A 21,117-nucleotide genomic window follows, 5' to 3' on the forward strand; every position below is an offset into this window, starting at 1 on the left:
CTTTCACTAACTTTGTAAGAATCTACTTAAGCACATTTTTGTGCTTTTTTTTTAAATTATTCCTTTAATTATAGCCTTAAAAACATCTGTAATGATCAAAAAATACATTTAATCTTGTAGAAGCTCATTCACAATAACCTAAAACATGTACATGCACTTTACGTGACAAAAGTTTGTGGTCACCTTGTCATAAAATGTATGTGCTTTTTGAACATACCATTTCACATTTAGTCCCCATTTGCTGTTATCATAACTTCCACTCTTCTGTGAAAGTGTTCCACTAGATTCAGTACAATTGTGGAGATTTTTGCTTATTCAGCCAAAAATGTGTTTGTAAAGTCAAATACTGGTGTAGGGTGAGGAGGCCTGAGGTGATTTCAGCATTCCAAATCATTCCATTGGTGTTCAGTAGAATTAAAGTCAGGCCACTCAAGATCTTCCACTTATGCAAACAATATCTTCATGGAGCTTGCTTTGTGCACAGGGCCATTGCTATGCTGAAAAAGGTTTAAAGCTACTACTTCGAAACAAGGGAATATTTCATGCTACAGCATTCAAAGACATTTTATACATTTGTGTGCTTCCAACATTGTGGTAACAGTTTTGGAAAGAACCACATATGGATAAAAACAAAGACATGTGTCCCAATACTATTGACTGTAAAGTTTATATTAAACCCTTTTCCAGCCTTATAATTATCTAGTTACATCTCAGTATGAAGCTGATCAGTTGAGGATTATGGGCTTTGGGTTAAAAATTGTTGGTGTTGGGATTTGAACCCACAACCTCCTGATTGAAGGTTATAACCATTAAGCTTACCACACAATTTATAAAACTGTGTAAACTACAAGGCAACGTGACTCAGGAGCAGAGATTATGTGATATGACATGAAGGTGCAGTGGTTGATAAGAACTGTAGTCCAGGGCCATAATCCTGACTTTATGCCAAATTGGTGAATAAAAGAATCTTCACGAAATGACCAATATCTGATGCAAAGTGGTACATAAATCCAGAAATCTTTTTTCCAAGGGTGGATTGTTGATTTTCAGTGGTTCTTAAGGTGTTTTCCAGCATGCAGTAAGCAGGCAGGATATAAAATATTTCATAATCCAATTTCTTAATCTCAATTTAAATCTCAATTTTGAAGCCAAAAAAAAAAAAAAAAAAAGCTGATTTCAAAGAACTGCATGAAAAAATGCTTCTGAATTCACTGATCTTGACATCAACCAGGCAGTATACTCGATCCTTAGACTTCTTAATAATAACTAAATGAACCGCTTGACTTTTTTCGCTTATTTGCATTTACACTTTTTTAACAAATATTTGCTGTCATTGCAAACACTGTAAGTTTGATTTTGAATATTAGCCTATGAGCACTGGAGTAAGCACCTGTACCCATGCTTATACATACATCTGTTTAATCAGCCAAAAATGTAGCAACAGCACAGTGTATGCAAATGACTTGCTGATAGAGGTTAGATCAGGAAGGCTTTGATGAATCATTCAGTATAACCGTTCTTTACAATACAAAGAGAAAACATCACAAAATCAAAAATACTTTAACCTTTAATGTAGATGATCTCCTGCAGGACGACCAAACCAGGATCCATGACTATCAGTCAGTAAGATGGCATAGAGTAGGTGAGCTGAAACTGGACAATTATATTTGAAAGAACTTTTAAAGTGTTACCAAGTGTCCATTTTGAACTGATTGTACAAATTAGATATCGATGCAATGGTTGGATTTGACTTGCTGGGCATCCTGGTCTGCCGTCAGAATAGAGAACAGCTGGTCTGTTTGCTGTTAGATTATCTCTGGTTTTAAATCTGACACACTACACCCACACTACCACCATGTCTTGAGCTGTGTGAGTGAGAGAGTGTGTGTGTGTGTGTGTGTGTGTGTGTGTGTGTGTGTGTGTGTGTGTGTGTGTGTGTGTGTGTGTGTGTCTGTATGCATGTTAAAATTTGTGACAGCGCTGACATGAGGGACTTATCTACCCATGTGTGTGTTTGAGATGCTCATCCACATGTCAACATGCCGCACTTATCTAACTGTCCATCTATGGTTCAGAGCAGTAAGCCACACACACACACACACACACACACACACACACACACACACACACACACACACACACACACACACACACACACACACACACAATATGTATATGATATAATATATACATATATATTTAATGAAATATTGTTTTATAGTATATATATATATATACACAGACATGCAGAAAGAAGGTTAGATAGAGCATGCAGTGTGAGAGAAGAACCACAAGCATCCTCTCATGCACATAAAACCGCAGAGGGAGCAGGAAATCTGAGAATGTCAAGTCAGTCAACATTATCTGACATGTTGTTAAACTTCTTCTACGCACTACAGTTCAAAATTCATTTGATGGAGGGCAGGTTGTAGCACACTTTGATTTCCAGGAGACTGTTTTGACTGGGAAATGTATCCCTGCCTCGCTCTCATTAGTCCTCTCATTTGAATAATGCCTTTTGAATATTGAAAAGTGTGTTACAAATGCAAAACACAAGTCATCTTCTTCTAATCAAAAGCAGAATCCAATCCGAGCTTAGACGCTGAGCGACTGAGTATTAAAGACCTTAAACCTCGTTTGTCAAATACGAATAAATCTATTTGTAAATCGTTCACAGGGGCTTTTACACAGGGTATTTGGGGTATTTATTACAATCCAGTTACTTAAAATAACATATACAAGCTCGGTCGAAGAACTTGAGTTTGGACTTTGATTTACTGCCTTAGAATCAGAAGATTTTAAAGCACAGTATTTATTATTATACAGATAATTTGTTGTACTAGCACTCATTTACTGTACTGGTTGATGCTGTACTGTCACTGTGTTTATTGCTCACTGTGTTTAATGTTATCTTGCGTTAATTTGTGTTGTTGCATGTAGCATTTTGTGAAAATCACATCATTAAAATGAATGGCAAACAAATTATCTAAAACTAATCTATACATTTGACTAAAAAGACTTGGGAAAGACAAAAGCAAAGTCAGTCTATAAAAATAGAAAAGTGTGTGTCTACAAGAGCTGATTTGCTGCAATGGCTGAGTTGTATTACTAGACGATTTATAGCATGTTGCATACAGAGATGCTCTTTCACCATTTAGTAATCATTTTGTTTTTAGCTTTCTGCGAGCTTAGCCTTTTATGGAGTTTTGTGGGCGTCACTAAATGTAAATTAGCTGTGTCACAACTGCAGTGGCATTTACCAGCATACACATGAGTTCAAATGAAACTGCCATTTATAAAAACAGGTTTTGTTCAGCTGGCAGGAGACTGTAGTTTGGTTTAGCCGACGACATTTGCACACAACTTTCCTAAAAGGTTCATAAAGGATGCCCCTTTTGAATGGCTCAGTCGTTGGTTGTGGGCAGATCTGGCATTTTACGTGCAACTCAACCGTTTAAATGTTGCCCCTACAGCTAATAGGAAATTTAGGAAAGTGGGATCAACTTTAATGAGGGACAGATAGGGCTAAGTAATTATGAAAATTGCTGTAAAAAAAACCCGATATATATTCAATATAAGCTACATGTTTTTATGTCTGTTCAGACATTACAAATTATTATTTTCTGGTCAGTGCCAATTTTTTTTATAACCAAACCATGTCCTCTAACCCAAATCAAAGTTCACCATCTTTTAGTTGAGCTGAAGCCTGCTCTCTCTTACAATCATCCATGCGTAATTTTGCTGTTGTTAGGGCACGTTTGTATTAGCTCCCAACTGTGACTTTGGTGTATAAAACCAGTCGGCAAAAAAAATGCCTTTTGTTAATGTCAAAGGTATCAGAAAATACAATACCTCTCATTAGACTTTTTTGTCTTTTCAATTTGTAATATGTATTGACATATTATGCAAGAATAGGCAGAGATAATTCCCTCACTTTTTTTCAAACAGCAAAAACCTTGTCAAGTGAGTATCTGTAAATGTTAAGTGAGTATCTCCATATTGGAACCTTCAACATATCAACAGATTTTTTTTGTTAAAAAACCAGGGTTTTTAACATCAAACAATTGTCAGACCTCCGTATATAGAAAGCTAATTAATACTTTCTAACCAGGCAAAATCCGGAATTCAGTAATTGTTATAGTCTTTTATTACCCACATTAATATCAATGAATATACAAAAGTATGGACTGATATTCTAAATTTATTTTTAAAAATTTTTTTATTGTATTATATATCCCATGATTTCCATGTGTCAGCTCCAGGGCATTGGATAATCTGGAGAAAATTCCAGCATTGTATGAACGAGAACTACAAGACAAAAAATAGGCTGACGGCAATTTCAGGATGTATTCAATCTGTTGAAAAGTCACATTTTGTGCACTTTGTCAATTACTGAGTGTAGAGCCGGTCAAAGAAAGTAAGCAAAGTAAGGTTTTCCTCTTAAACCTTGTACAGTTTAAAAAACATTCATTATACATTCAATGTAGAGAGCAAGCTGAATAAACAGCTAATTATGGAGAGATCAAGGCAGTGGCACATAACGAGGAAATTGTCTGCTGTTTTGAAAGAATACAATATTTGCCATCATTATGAAACAAAACTTTTCTCAGCTTAATCAAGGACATGGACAAATGTTGGAGGAGACCATAAGTGAGGAAGCCTAAGGTGAATTTAGCTTTCTAATTTGTCCCAAAGAATAGTAGAGGTCAGAGCTCTATAGATATTCCACTCAGTCCACTCATGATCATCCATTCCAACCAATATCTTCATGGAGCTTGCTTTGTGCACAAGGGGCATTGTCATGCTGGAAAAGGTTTGGTTCTTCAGGTGACTTTGTGGTAAAGTTTAAAGGGGAACCACATATGGCAGGTAAAGTCAGGTATCCCAATCCTTTTGTCCATATAATGTATATTTACAATTGGTAAGACTTTTTTTCTACTGAAATTTGCCTTTTGAGGCAATAAATTAAGACACAAAGGTACCTGACTTCTAATAAAATTCATACTAGTAACTAATGTAGAATTCTTAGGCTTTAATCTGGAAGTATTTTATGATTACTGAGTTTCCTATACTTGGTACATAGCATGTCTTTTTCCAAATCCACAGTATACTTAATGTGGTCAACAATTATTTGGTCCTATTCCCTAAATTCAAGAATTACAGAATTAACTAAGCAAATTAGCAAAATTCTAAAGACTAGAATGATCAGGGTCAAGTCTGAAGCTAAAGCCCATTATAAAAAATGTATCTCCGCCACACTGGTGACTACGTATGACCCTTCATGATTTAGAGGTTGTCTCTTGCAAAGCTTTAGGTGTGGACATTCTTCTTCTTCCAAATAGAAAACAGTGCATACTCTTGCATTAAAAGTTCATCAGTGTATAGAACACTTCAATAACAAAAGCAAAATTCATCTAAAAAGTCACTCATGCTCCCTGTATAACTATAATTATCATAATGATACACATGACACAAAAAAGTTAAGGACATGCTAGAAGTCCCGATTTAATGTCTGGTGGCACAAGGTCGACATATTTTCAGCCATTAAATCAGCACTAAGTGCTCTTAATGAACACCTTTAGTTGAGGCTATTCAGAAATCCAATACAAGGACTCCAGCCATGCGTCACCCATTCAAACAATGCCATCATCTCTGAATGAAGTTCATCATGGAGTGGCAGCACTGCGGCACTTATCAGGTAAGTACTGAGAAAGCCTCTCGGGCAGGCCGCATACAAATCGCTCATTTCCATTCATTAGCTGGTGCTTAGGTTTGGCAAAGGCTCGTAATTATTTGATTGGGGACTGTCTGGACGGGTATCCATTGTACCTGTGTGTATCTGCCATGAAAGCCCAAGGCTTTTGGAGGATAGCTGGCAGGCTGTGCAACTCTGATAACACAGGGAAAGACAGTCAATAAAATTACTTTGAGCATCCCCAAAAAAATTTTGTATGACATTTTGGCCCAAAAAAGCGTGAAGCATGCAATTTGGCAAGGGAATCTGGTTTGCCGGCTTTGGGAAGAAAATCTCTTAAAGCACTTTCAAGACGATAAGAAAGACATGACGAGGCAATATGATGATGTCAGCCAAAATGAATTTCCCTCAAACCCTAAAGCACTGCTTAGAAATTCCCCTGGGTCAAACACAAAAGTATTAACCATACAAATGGACTCTGAGGCCTGTGATTTGGAGAAATCCGAATTAGCATAGTGGATAAGCTATAAACAGTTTTGAATGTTTGGGCATAGTAATTGTTAATATATAAAAAAAAATCTGTGTTGAGGTGGTTTTGAAGAACAGCCTGTCCTAATACTTGTAATTTTTTAAAAGCATGAGACTCTCAACAACGCTTCATCATTTAAATAATTAAGAAGTCTTGACATGTTGTCCTTTGCACCTCTACACTAATGTGATAAAATACGCTCATGAATTTATAAAAACTGTTCAATATAACTAATTGCTAAATGTCTGAAAATGCAGTTTTTCTAAGAGCACCTTAATATTGATGTAAAAACAGTGACAGCTTGTGTACTGTATGTGTGTTTTATTTATTTTTTTTATCCAACTGTGTTTTCTTTATGTAAATGGTTATCTAAGTATTTTTTTATTTATTTTTAACACTGTTTACTTACACTGTATGGCCAATAGTATTGGAAAACTTTTCCATCCATATGTCTTCAGGTGTAGTAGCATAAAAGTCTCCCCCTACATGTGCTAGAAAACCCAAATCTTTTTTTGCCACCATGGCATTGCCCCTGTGCACAAAGCCAGGTCCATGAAGATATGTTTTAAATGGGTTGAAATGGAAGATCTTCAGTGGCCTGTTATAGAGATCTGACCTCAACTGACCTCAACAGTTAGGGTTACATCAGTACCCGACTTTACTAATGCCCTTGTGGCTGATTGAACACAAGTCTCCCAAGCACACTCCAAAATTTAGTGAACCATCTTCCCAGGGAAATTGAGGTTTAGCAAATGGGAACTAAATGTAGAAGGTCAGGTCTTCACAAACTTTTGTCCATGTCCTTGATTAAGCTGAGGAATGTTTTATTTCATAATGATGCCAAATATAATATTTTTTCAAAACAGCAGACAGTTTCCTCTTGTCATATGCCACTGCCTTGATCTCGCCATAATTAGCTGTTCATCACGTGTCACAAAACAGTCTGTTCTTGCACCTAAATTCAAAATCATTCATATTCCTACAATTAATTAACTTTTTGCAGCTTAAAAATTAAAACAAAAATATGTTAAATGTTTAAGATCTGTGTCAATGGCAATTTTTTCCCCCCTTTTTCACTTCTTATATATGGCGTAAAAACGTGCCAAATCAAACATGCAGAATAAATACGGATGATCTGCTGTGGCGACCTCTAATGGGAGAAGCCGAAAGAAAGTTTATATATGGGGTGGTGGGCCAAATCAAAAGTCAAAAGTTAGCCCGTGGGCCCTAGTTTAAGCATTTCTGATATAGTGTACATCTATTGTTAGAATATCTTACTAGCAGTATATATTATCATTAATTACAGCACAGTAAACTTTTGATTGGTTCTTCAAAAAGAAATCAAAAATCTAAATTGTCCAAAAGAAGCTCTGCAAAAGAAGTTCTGACAATCGTGAAAAAGCAAAAGGTTATATTATAAGTAACAGATTATCATGTGTCTAGCCATTTCTTCACTTTATCGTATGTAATTTTTGATGCAGTGAAGTTTTTTCTTTGGGATGTTATTTACAAGTTTTGGAAGGACTCTCCAATATCAGGACTTCAAAATAATTAAAACTCTAGCTGTTTCTTTGTAAATATATCTTATTTATTTCAAGAGAAAGAAAAAAACAGGCAGATGAGGTACAATGTTTTTATAATATCAGAAATGTGACTGTTTTTTTCAATTTATAAGAATTAAATGGGACATCAAGTCAAGTCAAGAGGCTTCTTTTGTCATTTCTACTATACACAGTGGTACACAGTACACAGTAAAAACGAGACAACGATTTCTCCAGAACCCTGGTGCTACACTAAACAACAACAAACAAAACAACATAGAGCTACAACACAAGTTACATAAAGTGCATCGAGTGCAACCTGGTGCAAACAGTGCAGACAGACAGTGCAGACAGACGACACAAGACAAGACACAAAACCCAATATAGCGCCGACCAGTAAACCTACTGTATACTTGATTATACAGTACTGTACAAGAAGACTGTAAAAACTATACAAACTAAAAACTATATCCCAGAAGTGAGTATAAACAGTACAATGTAGTGCAAAAAATACAGCAGCAGTCGAAGGTGCAAAAAACAGCATGTAAATAGTATAATACAATGATAATGATAAATGTGCAAAAAACAGCAGTTGAGAGTGTGGTACAGTTGAGAATAATAAATAATAAATAAATGAATTGTGGTGGAATGAATTGAGATGAGTGATGAGTGTGTGTTAAGTGTTAAGTCCAGGAAAAATTGTACAGTTCGTTACACACATTTGAGTGCGTGTGTGTGTGTGAGAGTTCCGTTTCATTTATGTGTATTAAGAAGCCTGATGGCTTGTGGAAAGAAACTGTTGCATAGTCTTGTTGTGGCGGCCCGAATGCTTCGGAACCGTTTTCCTGATGGTAGGAGTGTTCTTTAATAAACAAACAAGCAAATAAATGAACAAGCAAACAAACAAACATACAAAAAAATTAATAAATAGAGTTGGCAAATTGCCCAAATCTAAACCCATTTTCATTATTTTCTTATGTGTTTCATTTTTTTTTCAATTATTCCAACAATTATGTATTAATCATAACACAGTGTGTCATACATTTAATCTGTTAATATTTTATCACTTCTGTTATGGCAGCATCATTGCTGCTGTCAAAATGAAGGTAAATTTCAAAACAGTGTAACTTGTCAAGGCACCAATAAACTGCAAAATGCAAGTTTGAAAAAATATCTCTTAAAGCACTTTCAAGACGATAAAAAAGACATGACGAAGCAATATGGTGATGTCAGCCAAAAATAATTTTTCTCAAACCCAGAAATTCCCCTGGGTCATGTATTAAAAGTATTAACCATGCACATGGACTCTGAAGCCTGTGATTTTGAGAAATCGGAATTAGCGTAGTGGCAAGCTCTCTGTCTTGTAGACTTTCCTGTATTGAAAACTCAAAGAAACCCTTTTACCTCTGACTGTTACAAGTCACAAAAACTGGAGAAACCTTCCAAAACGAAAATTAACAATAATCCGTATCATAAGATCGCAACAATAATGCATCAGTTCCTATATTTGGACCACCCACTATACAATTTTCATTGCAATTTTTATTGCTATAGAAACAGTTAGATTAGCATGTATACACTAATGTAAACCTGTGGGTTGATTTGCGTTAGAGCTATTGTAGGCATTGCTGCTAAGAAAGAGGATTACCTTTGGCCAATCAGAAAAGAAAAAGAAAAGAAAAGTCATACTGTAAGGGGATGTGTTGGCATATTTTTTGTGCTAGAAAGCTGAGGCCTTGATTCTTCTTTGCCCCAGGGGTTCATGGGAAAAGTCCAGTCATGTGTGGACACGCAGCATGCCCCAAACTTTCATCTGACTGCTGTAAAGAGTGATAGAGGCAGATTGAGCATGTGTGGCTGTGGTCACTAGGTTTAAAGCTCACACAAGCAACGAGTCAAACTAGGTCAGAGTAAAAAAGCCCTTAATGCATGGTCACATACACACACACACACACACACACACACACACACACACACACACACACACACACACACACACACACACACACACACACACACACACACACACACACAAACACACACTTGGTTTGTTGTGTCTGTGTTTTGTCTGTACAGATTTCAGAGGTCAAGCAGAAGAGGAACAAGACAGCAACAAAATCATTTTAACCACAAACAAACATAATACAAAAGGTTTTCCTCAAACACTCTCTCCGTGAATCACTCCAGTATTAATCAAAACATTTCCTTCCTTGTCATGACCTTTTCTACCTGCCTGATGTCTTTGTTTTATGCCATCCTTCGCCTATGCGAAAACCCTAATCCCACCCTCCGCCACCCCCCACCCCGATTTAAAATTAGTGTTTCTAATCGCTCTCGGCAAATTTACTGGGTTGTGTGTGATGAAGTTTTCAAGTAATCTCTATTGATCATGGATGTTTAACACCCTGAAACTGGCTGAGCTAGAATCTCTCGTTTAACAAAAACTAAATTCACTCCGAGCAAGGCTTAAGTCAAGCTGATCATATCGTTTTTCATCACTCCGTCCTGCTGTTCTTTTAAACAGCATTCAATTACACAAAGAGTTTGCTTTCTAAGTCAAACGATTAAATGATTGTGCAATTAAAAAACAATATTTTAAAGGATCCTCTTGCAAAGCTTAAGAAATTAAGATTTTTCTCTCCTCCTCACCTTGACCACCTCTAATCTAAGGGATGCACTAAAAGAGTTTAAAACATAAAAATGAATGAAATAGTCATTAACCAGTAGTTTAATAGTCAAGGTACTAAGCATTAATTTCATTATTCTGTTCCTCATATATGTATGTGTGGATTCAATAAAAGATTGGAGAGCTTAATAAATACAGACAATAAAAGGCATATAGTCATTTGTCTGAATGAACATTAGCACTCGTTTCATTTTCATCCACAGGATAGGTGGCTCCCAGAAGAGTGAGCATTTCTCCCCCATCCAGAGAAATACAAAAGTGAGGCACCAGAGACCTTTGTGGGGCGAGCAACTAATGAGAGCGCTCCCCATTGTGAGCATCTGGGCTGCGCCCTGTACGTCTCTCTCTAAACGCATGGATCACTTGATTCAATCAGAACCAGTCATGCATCCATTAATGCATAATTACGCCTAAATAATTATGCCTAAATAAATGGAACAGGGTTGGAGGGGGGCCGAATTTATTACAGACGGTTTTATGAGCGACAAACAAAGCAATCGATCAATCCGGCACTGGCTGGAGAGACGTTATTGCGGGAGTCGATTGCACACGAAGCGCTGGCTTTTATATGCTTAAGCCTCATGGAGCATGCAAGATGCAAATAATGTGCAAAGCAGCACATCCAGACAGGCCCCATTCTTATGATGCAGAAATGATTAACATAGCACGAGGGCAGTGTTAACATCACAGCTTCATGACAGAAGGAGGAGGATGAATATTTAATATATGAGAATTTTATTTGACAATATCTTCATAAGTCTGCAAAGCCATTTGTCATTATGTCACCTGTGGCCATTTTTTCCTCCAAAGCTGCAATAATGCTCATTCTCACTCAGTTTCACTCAGAGGAAGTCTTAATGTTAATAATATGTAAAATATACTAAAATAAAAGATTACATATACTCGAGAGCAGACTTAAAATGTTTAGCTGTGTGCGAAGAAGTTCGAACTTTACAATGTTTTACACTAACTTTCATTCTTTCGTTCATCCTTTCATTCATTTTCTCCCGCTTATCCGTAATTCGGGTCGCGGGGGCAGCAGTCTAAGCAGGCTTTGACTGCTGCCCAATCCTCACAGCACCGTCCCTTACGGTCCCTCCTGTAGGTGGTGAGCCCACGGGAAGGCGGCCCCACGTCACTCCGACGTCACGGACCTTGATATTTCCCTCGTAAGGGACCCCCGGAGCATAGAGGGTTAAGGGCCTTGCTCAAGGGCCCTAGAGTGGCAGCTTGGCGATACCGATAACTTTCATTCTTAAATTTGTTAAAAAATTTGCACTGGAGGTACAGACAAATTATCTTCCATAAAGACACATTCATCTTAGTAAAGGTTTAACTATATTACCTGTAAATTATCCAATGTCGAAGAGCAATTATCAGTTTTATCACTTGGAATTTTTTAAATGTGTAATATAGGCAGAGATAGCAACCAATGAAGTACAAATACTTCGTTCCTGTAGGTCCTCAAGTAGACTTTTCTGGTATCAGTATATTTACTTTATTATTTATTTTTCAGACTTTTTAGTTTTACTCATTAATTTTTTTACACAAATATCTGAACTTTCTAATTTAGTTTTGATCTATTTGGTAAAATGTTCAATATATACAATCAACATTGCGCACCGTTTCAACCCATCAACCTATTTCTTGTCATTGCGTGGCTTTTTCAACCTCCCAAAGGTGTATTATTTTCTGGCCCTCACAGACTTAGGCTAGCCCACGAAGCTAACAACAAACAAGGCAGAAAGCAACAGGAGGTATGGGCCTAACATTGATGAGACAGAGGGAGTCAGTGATGTAAACATGACTGAGAACAGAGACATGCCTGATCACCTGATCATCACCATCTTTTCTCTGCTGTCCTCTATATGGTGGTTGTTCAGCCTGGATACATTCATTAGATAACAACATTTAAAATTCTTTTGTGCTTATATAATGTGAGGTCCAGTTACCAGCATGACACTAAAACAGACTACTTTAAACTTAAGTACATGTCAAAGCCCAAACGTCTTTACTTTAATTCGATTGATAAAGTGTAGTCACTACTTCAACTTTTACCAGAATCTGTTAATACATGAGTATCTGTACTTCTACTTGAGTGGAGGATGTGTGTGCTTTTACAATCTCTGAATATAGAACAGTAATATTGTGTGTATTTGGAGCTGGGTTACTCAGCTGCATAAATTAATTTGAACGACACTTCTGGTCTGTAATTATCACATTAATCACTGCAAATGTGGTTTAATTTATAGCTATGGCCTTCACCTTCATTATTCAGCAGCTTAGAAAATATACTATATGGACAGTTTGTGGAGACCTGACCATACGATTTGTATGTTCTTTTTGAACTTCCCATAACACAGTATTATTATATTATAATTATAATGTTATAATAACTTACACTTTTCTGGGAAGATGTTTCACAATCATTTAGCATGTAGATTTCATGGAGATTTGTGCTCATTAAATTCAATTCAATTAATTTTTTTGTTGTATAGTTTGTGTTCATAGGTTTAGAGTCTGTCAGTTTGTTTCTTATTATTAATATAAGTTTATCCCTAATGAGCCAGCTGGTGGTGACTGTGGCAAGGAAAACTATCTGACATGGCATGAGAAAGAAACCTTATCTGGGTAGCACCGAATCACCATCTATAACAGTTCAAATGCAAAACAGTTCATGCAGCCTGTAGTCCTGAACCACTGTAGTAAACTGTTGATATTTATTACAGTCCAAATCAATTTTCAGAGTTCTTGAGATGCTTAGTAATTTTATGGATCTTTAGACAGTAGAGGTTAAAACTCAACCCCAGCAAAACAGAACTGCTGGTCATCCCAAGTGATTCACCTCCAGGTCAAGATCTCCAAATAATACTTCATGGCTCTCTGCTTTCTCCTTCAGCCACTGCTCGTAAACCTTGGGGTAACTATGGACAATGAACTGTCCTTCTTCTCACATGTCTTTAATGTAGCTCGCTCCTGTCGATTTCTTCTCTACAACATCCGAAGGATTCGACTATTTCTGTCCACACAGGCTGCCCAGATGCTTGTTCAGTCTCTTGTCATTTCAAGACTCGATTATTGCAACTCTCTTCTGGCAGGTCTTCCCCTGAACTCTATTAGTCCACTGCAAATGATCCAAAATGCAGCTGCACGACTTGTGTTCAATCTGCCCAAATTCTCCCACACCACTCCACTGCTGCGCTCCCTTCACTGGCTTCCAGCAGCTGCACGCATTTGATTCAAAACACTGATGCTTGCCTACAAGGCCAAAAATAGGCCGGCAACATCTCGCACTGCAACACGCTGTCTGAGATCCTCCAGCACTGCTCGACTGGTACCACCTTCTCTCAAAATGCGAGGTAAGTATACTTTAAGGCTCTTCTCTGTTCTGGCACCAAAGGTGGTGGAATGAACTTCCCCTAGATGTCCGTACAGCGGAGTCCCTGACTATCTTCAAGCGACAATTGAAGACTTACATCTTTCTGAAACACTTAAATTAGCACTTTCCTAGTTTGCTTTGTAGAATTCAAGAGTTATATTTATATTAAGTTTGCAATCTGGCGTACCAGTGTAGATTTATTCATTGCTGGAGACTCAAAGCACTTTTGTACGTCGCTCTGGATAAGGGCGTCTGCCAAGTGCCGCAAATGTAAATGTACATTTCAATGTAGAGGTGGAACTAACCAAAAGTAGGGAGTTGGGATAAAATGGGCTGATCCAAATAAGAGAACAGAACAGGAACTCTGGTCACTGGTACCTCAGAGGCATGTTTAACATGACAGAAAGGGAAAGAGAGATTAAAGATGTATCTTTTTAGCAACGCATACATATCACACATAACACATCACCTATCATAACCTTGTGCTTTAAACACACATTATTAACTTGTGCTTGTTAATATTCTGAACAGCAGCTACGCTAATTCCTCTCCACTTCTTATTTCTCTACCCATCCTGAGGCATCCCCAGGTTACGCCAGGTCCAGTTGTGTCCCACCTCATGAAGATTATGGACCTTCAAAGAGTAGATCCCGACCTGGCAAACATCCTGAACCATCTACAGACGTACCAGCATCCGTTGGATGCCACTTCATGTAACGTTTGGACATTTAAACATTTAAAGGTTCTGGGATAGAAAAGATGGTGTTGGATCTTTGATGATTTCGGATGTTGAGCTAGGTTATGAGTTGTTTAGAAGCTCCTGGTTCCACAACGTCAACTGACTGTATAAGACTGTAGTAAGGACATTACTCATAATCAAATACTCCGGTACTCTTGTTAGTTCTCACTCTTATGTGTTTTGTATAGTATTTAAGATTCACAATCATACTCTTGATATCACCCAAATGAGAATTTGTTCTCTTTTTGAGTCTGGTTCCTCTCAAGGTTTCTTCCTGATAACATCTAAGGAAGTTTTTCTTTGCCACAGTCACCCCTGGTTTGTTCATCATGGATAAACACACATAATTCACTTATATTATATTTTTTGGGTTCTATAATTCTTACATTCTGTAAAGCTGCTCTACAAGTCTCATAGTGAAAAACACTATAGAAATATACAAAACAAAGAGAGAGAGAGAGAGAGAGAGAGAGAGAGAGAGAGAGAGAGAGAGAGAGAGAGAGAGAGAGAGAGAGAGAGTAGTGGGGTGACTGGGAAAGAGAAAAAGGATTGTTAAGCACAAGCACATTAGTAAAGTCAGGTACTGATGTAGGGAAAGGAGTCAGAGCTCTAATTTATCTCAAGGATGTTCAGTAGGGTTGAGGTCAAAGCTCTATAGCAGGCCACTTAAGATCTTCCACTCCAAAAAGGTTTGGGTGTCCTAGATAAAGTGATGGAAAATTTAATGTTTCCACAACCAACGACATTCTTTACACTTGTGTACCTCCAGCTTTGTGGTACCAGTGTTAGGAAGAACCACATTTGGCTGGAAAAGCCAGGTCTCAATATTTTTGTCCATATAGTGTAACACCTTATCCAGCACATCTTATCGTTTTTACTTACCAAGCAGTCATTTAACTGACTTGAATTTAATTCATACTTTTATCCGTTCAAAATGTTCTTAATAATAATGTTTCTAAATATTGTGCTGTTTTCTCCAGATTTTATATGAGGGAAAGAACTTTTTGTAAACTTTTAAGATTTCAGCATAACATATTGCTGTTACATCAAACTGTCAGAGAATGGTGCTGGACATAATACTGTTCCCCATTCAGGCAGGTATTGTGCAATAAACTGAAACACACCTCACCTCCATTTTTATTTAGATTGACACACTGAAATATATGTGTCAGCTTGATTATGATTAATTGAATTAAACAAAAAAATTTTCAGTCTAGTGGTCTCGAAACATTGAGTTTTGCTTACTATTTGAATAATAATAATATTATTATTATTATTATTATATTTGTATATTTTTTTATTATTATATTTTTTTATTAATTTTTATTATTAATTTTCTTTTAGTTCAGCCTAGAGAAGGTTAACAATATAAAAAAAAATAATCCATAAAGGTCTATGAAAAGGTTTGATCTGATATTTCTTGCTAGCTTTTGGTTCAATAATTTACAGAAATGTATGTGACTGGATAAACCACAATACGTGTTTGACTTAAATACCAATATGGATCATATTCTGAAAACTATTAAACTATGTCAGTTTTTTTTTTTTTTTTTTTTTTTTTTAAGAATATGAACTGATTCCATCCAGTTATCATTCATAGCCTGCAGCTAAGGACTCTCCCTTTTTGCTATTATTCATGGGTACCATCTCAATTTGTTAATGCACACATTTTTCCCTTAGTTCCAATTAGCAGGCCATTCATTATGTCTCTCCTGTGAGACTACATGCCAACATTTTACCACCTGAGCCATGAGTTATGTTAACAGGGCCACATGACCTCAGAGTCCAAGGATGGATACTCTTGAGACTTTAGGTCCTCTATCTGATTTGGGAGAAATCCTGACAGTAATGGATTATTTGAGGACAGCTAAGTATGTATTCAGTTAGGCTCAAGGTTCCATGTTATCTGTATGTCCTTAATTAACCTTACATTCCCACAGACAAAAAAAACCACACTGCTAGACATCACTTCAGCCCAGAAACACTCCACAAGGATGTTTTTATTGATTTGAGTCAATTGAATTTGGGCTCAAGGTATGTTTTTTTTTTGGTTGTTTGTTTATTCAATTGCAGCCTCTGGCTGGTGAAATGTAAAGGCTAGACCTCTGAATCACTTTGGGCAAAGTTAGCAGTAATTCAAGGAATGAAAAAAAGGAAGCTTGAGGGTAGATTGAAATTTATTGGGTAGTGATGCCGGAAAGAATTTTCAGATATCTGCAAGTCATTATTCTGGAGAGAAATGGAAGTTTAGAAAAGTTCACCACTAAATTCAACATGTAAGAAGAGTACAGACTGAACACACTCCAGCTGTCTAGGTGCAGTTTCTCAGTCAGCTCTTTAGGTGATGTGCCTACTTGAGACAGGTCGACAAAAGATTCATCTGAATTCAGTCAACCCTTTTTCTTGATGTAGCTGCCTTAGACAGGTAGACAAAAGATCCGTCCTCCCAGCAGCCACTAAACTTTACCCCCAGCCATGAGGCAAAGCAAGGTTTTTTTCATTATTTATCTTGTCTTAGTCTCAGAGGAGCCAACGTAGCACCACCTATATTAAACTTTCCGTGATACACTACAGATAAAAGCATCTGGCCAAACGCTGAGCCATTTTCCTCTCAAATATTTATGGCTCAAGTCTTTGAAATGCACATTTGACCCTCTCCCCATGTTCTACATCCTCCCTGCACTCCTGTCTTTAGACTCAGGAGAATGTCAGAGCAAGGTCACTTGGTGTTTCAGGGAATAAAGTGAAGTGTGTGGAGTGATGTGGCCTTTGGGTTTTAACCCCCATTTTCCCTACCATCTGTGAGGCTGTCAGCAAAGGTTATGACAGGGTTATGACAGGGTTATGGCAGGGCACAAGCTCAGTGGGGAGGGATCCACTCCCAGCACTTTGCTGAGTTACAGTGATCTGACAGACCTGGATGCAACACAGCCTCCCAATCGCACGACAAATTTTAACAGACAGAGAGAAAAGGTGAGAGAGATAATCTAACCACCCTCAGCTGTATCAGTGTCCTCCTTCTCTACCCGCCTGACTCTCATTCATTAATTTGAATAATTATTGCACTTGTTTAAAATGAAACAATTGTACATATACATGTGCAGTTACTGAATTGTGATAATATAGTCACATATGGGGTTTGAAGTGGTGCACTTTATCAAAATGCAATATTCTGGAGAACACTGGTTATTAGCACCCTCTTTGATTTCAGTTATGAAGGCTCCAGTGGAGATAATGACAGCACTGAGGCTCTCCCTCTAATGTCTAATGTCTAGACAGAGTGTGGGGTCCTCAACCATGCACATTTTCTCTACCCATCTACGCTCCTTCATGGATTCGGATTTTTGCTTGAGATCGTTATGTTTGTTAAAAGAGCCATACAGCTAAGATTACACCCTTTGGCAGAGCCAACCAGAATGGTTGGTGAACTTTCTCACTAAATCCTGTCACAAGTTTGTTCAAATTGGAATGTAATGCATACAGAAGATGATAAGATTTAAGCAAGAATATTGAGTGTCCTTGAGTTCAATCCTATACTTTCTTTTATTGAAGCTAATTGATGACAGATAATTGATACCCTCTCACACCTTTCTTTCTTCCACTTGAACACACATCATAATAACCCTCTTTGACCCCATAGGCACAGATATGTAAGTAGGACTTGAACACAGCATATTTAGCATGTAATGCAAAATGGTTCATACAACCTGTAGTCCTGAACCATTGTAGTAGACTGTTGATATTAATTACAGTCCAAATCCAAATCCATTTTCAAAGTTCTTGAGATGCTTGGTAATTTTATGGATCTTCAGGCTGTAGAGGTGGAACTATTTACAGCTGCACAGAGTGGTCTCCAATTAAAGAGAACTCCATCTATAGGTAGGGATTTGGGATGAATTGGACCCAAATAAGAGAAAAGAACAGGAACACTGGTCACTGGTACCTCAGGGGCATGTTGAACATGACAAAGAGGGAGAGAGAAAGAGATTGAAGATGTATCTTTTTAGCAAGGCATACTTATCACCTTTTTTTTACATATCATTTTTATATGCATCACCTGACCTGTGCATGTCAACAACCATGTGCCCCTTTTGATATAACCCTTATCGCATGATGAAGACAATTTGCAGGAGTTCTGCAAATCAAAAACCAGTCAGAAACATAAAAATAAATTTTCCCACATGTTTTGATGCAGAATTTACTTCCATGTTGGCCTGCAAGTAAGTGTGCTGACGTTATCCATTATCCACTATTATCCACGCCCATTCTTTTACAGGGTGCCAATAATTATAGAGCTGACAATGATAATAGCATAGCAGAGTAATATAATTTGCATAAATAAAAATAGATTAAAATAACAATCCCACCCCACACACACACACACACACACACACACACACCAAACACACACACCAAACACACACACACACACACACACACACACACACACACACACACACACACACACCTACACACACTTTTTCAGTTTTACTTACAGACAGGTGTTGTCATGCCCGTTATTGCCAAATGTCACAGCTACGACAGTTTTAGACCTGTATGCTCACACACAGGTACAGCAGAGCAGGAGGAGGAGAGGACAAGCAGACTGACAAGTTGCCATACAAATAGACACAAACCCCCTGCCCCAACTCCTATTTTCCAACCACACACACACACACACACAAAACTGTGTCTGTGCCCGCCTGGACAGGTTGCACCAGGTGGCACTACCCCCTCCTCTCCTCATGTCAGCAAGCCCTCTGCAGAAATAATGGCACTCTAATCCACTGATCACATTCCTGGCTCACAGTTCTGGATGCTGGAAGGATTTAATTTCCATCTCTCTTCACATTTACACAACATTTACACAACAAGCATCATTCTGGACTGCCTAAATTGGCGAATACAGAATATTCTTTGATAACTTTGATTAATGGCTAAGCCTGTCAGAATCCCAGAATCAAATCAAGATATATAAAAAAATACAAAATAATAATGATAATGTATTGGAGAATTGTTAGGTTCCCTGGTGGTCTAGTGGTTAGGATGCTGCGCTCTCACTGCTGCGGCCCGGGTTCAATCCCCGTTCAGGGAAACAACCCCAGCCACAATTAGTGCCGATCCTAAGCCCGGATAAATGGGGAGGGTTGTGTTAGAAAGGGCATCCAGCGTAAAAACATGCGCCAAATCAAACATGCAGATCATGATCCGCTGTAGCGACCCCTAATGGAAGAAGCCGAAAGAAAGTTTAATGTATTGGAGAATTGTACCTATTTGAAAAGCTAAACCAAACATTTTCTTAAACCATTTATACTTTTGCACTTTTTACCTGTAGAATTTGCACAAAAAAACACATTTTGCCTTCATTTCAAATCTCCAGGAAAAACAGAATGCACAGAAATAATGCACAAAAATGCACTAAGACACACTGAAAACCCGGGGTCATTTTCTGAAGTTAATATCGTTGCTTCTGCTAGAGATAATGTATGCGGGTGGTGTAGCTGTGGCTGCAGTGAAAGAAGACATTTTGACTTGTGTTCATCCGTTTTTTATAGCTGTGGCAACATAATGATGGATTCAGACACCACTTAAGGCCTTGGTATAAAATACATCACCTGCCACAAGTATTTATAAAAGTTTTTATTTAAAAAAATGTATACATCATATTTGGTATAGTTAATAGTTTTAATGTATTGCAGTACTCAAAATGCTTTTTTTTTCAGTTTTTAACTCTCACCAGCATCAACAGTAATAATAATAATTATAATAATAATAATAATAATGAGGTTTGATTTATATCACGTTTCTATTCACATCAACTGAAAATTTACTTTTTCTTTACATACAGATGCAAAATTATTAATGACATTTTATTAATTTCAGAAACTGCCTGCATTCATTTTTCCACTACTCTTGAAAGCACAAAGCCTGGGTTTTGTTGAAAGTACTACATGGCCTTATTGAAGGTTTTACAAACACTTTGATGAAAAAGCAGCTATTTGTCCTTTAGTGTTTATATGAACAGTGTGTGCTTATTTTATTCCAATGATTCTGTACAGGATTTATGATAATAAAAAGAAACTCCTTACAATCTCCTGACTTCAATCACAGAGCCAAATGTTTAACCTTGAGTTAGAGGCAATCTGAAAATAAGGAAGTAAAAAGAGAGTTTGAAGAGCATTCTTCGCTGCTTAACCACACACACACACACACACACACACACACACACACACACACACACACACACACACACACACACACACACACACACACACACACACTGACCTCACTTAGGCTTTTGAAAGTACTTTTATCATGGCTCACTAAGAGTGTTTAACGTCTCGATTTTCCTTTCTTATCCCTTGAGGTTACACACACACACACACACACACACACACACACACACACACACACACACACACACACACACACACACACAATATTGTCTGCAGCTTTAAAGGTTCTTTGTAACCAGCAAATTATGAGCTTAAATCCCAAAACTGACAAAAGGCCATTAGTTGGCCTTAAAAAAATTCTTCATCCCTGTG

The 21,117-nt window shown here is 37.5% G+C and overlaps 1 protein-coding gene across 1 annotated transcript in view; it reads right to left on the reverse strand.

The window, feature by feature from the left end:
* nrsn1l (neurensin 1-like) overlaps positions 1 to 19,183 on the reverse strand; it is a 144,027-nt gene extending 124,844 nt beyond the window's left edge. The window contains exon 1 of the mRNA XM_083544443.1: positions 19,066 to 19,183. The gene's annotated coding sequence lies outside the window, so the exon portion shown is untranslated. The remainder of the gene's footprint in view (positions 1 to 19,065) is intronic.
* Positions 19,184 to 21,117: the final 1,934 nt, after the last annotated feature.

This window comes from Silurus aristotelis (genome assembly GCF_946808225.1).
Source record: "Silurus aristotelis genome assembly, chromosome: 6".
NCBI classification, from domain to species: domain Eukaryota; kingdom Metazoa; phylum Chordata; class Actinopteri; order Siluriformes; family Siluridae; genus Silurus; species Silurus aristotelis.